We start from the raw sequence: 2,133 nt of genomic DNA on the forward strand, positions 1-2,133 counted from the left end.
TGTGACTGCGTACGAAATATCAATGAAATCAATGAGATGACAGCAAGAAACGACCGCTAGGGGTCCCAACAATATCAACATAAAGTCTAAACATGATATCTAGCATGATGTACAACTCAATTACTTTATCACATGGTGAAAAATACAAATATCAACAAAGTGGGCTGCTAAACAGTGCCCTAGAAACAACAGAGTCACAACTCACAAGGTGCACGCCCACACGCCCGTCACCTAGCATGTGCATCACCTCAACACTAATCACATAACACATAATTCGAGGTTTCATACCCTCAGCCTAACTTTAGAAGAGTTATTTATCTTAAACAAGCCGATTCCGACACCAAGCAAGCCAAGCGATGCTCCAAGATTTCCATCACGTGCGTAGTGAGCTCTATACGACTCAACACTAGCCAAAAACAACTCAAATACATCAGATAAAGCCCAAGGAAGCAATTACAAAAGATACAGATCGAATCCTAAGTCAAATCCCTAATTCAACTAAAAATCACACCTACGCCCACGCCTCAAAACTCTATAAAACTCACAAAATCCGACAACCCATTCAATTACGAGTCCAATCATACTAGTTTCACTCAAATACGACTCCAAATCGGTATTCAAAACTCAAAAATTCATATTAGGAAATTTTAGGCCAAAACTCCCAATTTCCTCTTTAAATTCATCAACCAATTGCCAAAAATGAAGATAGATTCATGAAATATAATCAAAGCTGAGTGGACAACACTTTCCCCAATCCTTGTGATGAAAATTGCTTCAAATATTGCCTCAATCCGATTCCCACATCTCAAAATATGAAGAAATAAACAAAACCTTCATTTTATAACTTCTGCCCAACAATTCCGCATTTGCGGTCAAAATGTCGCATATGCGACCACCGCATCTGCGGTCACCACTTCGCTTCTGCGACCTCAACTCACCAGGCGACACCTCACACCTGCGGAACCATTTCCACTCCTGTGCACTCGGAGGTGCGAAGCCCAAACATGAATCTGCGCAAAATTTCGCTTCTGCGATCAACTATCCGCATCTGCAGATTTGCATCTGCGCCCATACTTCCGCATATGCGGAAACACCAGAACTAGCAATGATACACCTTAGCCAAAATTTCCAAAATGCTCTGGAATCAATCCGAAATTCACCCGATCCCCTTGGGACCACTTCCAAAAATACCAACAAGTCTGATAACATCACACGGACCTACTCGAGGCCTCAAAACACACATAACAATATCGAAACGACGCATCACACCTCAATTCGAAATCAATGAACTTGAAACTTCAAACTTCCACAACCAATGTCGAAACCTATCAAATCATGTCCGATTTGCCTCAAATTTTTCACACAAGTCACATTTGACAATACGGACCTGCTCCAACTTCCGAAATCGAAATCCAGCCCCGATATCAAAAAGTCCACTCCCTGTCAAACTTTCTAAAATTCTAACTTTCGCCATTTCAAGCCAAATTCCATTACGGACCTCCAAATCACGATCTGGACGTGATCCTAAGTCAAAAATCACCCAACAGAGCTAATAGAAACATTACAAATCCAATCTGAGGTCAAATACGAAAAAGTCAAACTTGATCAAACCTTTCAAATTTAAAGCTTCTAGCTGAGAATCATTCTTCCAAATCAGTTCCGAATAACCTGAAAAGAAAAACCAACGATTTACATAGTCATAATACATTATACAGAGCTACTCATGCCCTAAAAAAATAGAGCGAAGTGCAAATGCTCAAAATGACCGGTCGGGTCATTACATCCGCCCCTACTTAAATATACGTTAGTCCTCGAACGTGCCAAGAGTTGTTCCAAAAGCCATCAAATCAGCGTGTACCATTACAATGCACATACCCGGGAGTGATCCCACTTCACCCTATCCCATATAGGTGTAATAACGCAGCATGACTGAAACTTCTTAATCCAACCTAGCCCATGAATCTTAGAATCAAATTTTTCACATATGAAATTTTCCATAAAATCAGAATCTCGCATCTACACACTGTATAAGTCTGAACAAGCTGTAGCAAGCCATACCTGTAACCCAAGATGAAATCACATGATATACCACATAATTCAAACACGCATAACAATAATTTATAATCATAGTAG

Source organism: Nicotiana sylvestris, chromosome 2 (genome assembly GCF_000393655.2).
Source record: "Nicotiana sylvestris chromosome 2, ASM39365v2, whole genome shotgun sequence".
NCBI classification, from domain to species: Eukaryota; Viridiplantae; Streptophyta; class Magnoliopsida; order Solanales; family Solanaceae; genus Nicotiana; species Nicotiana sylvestris.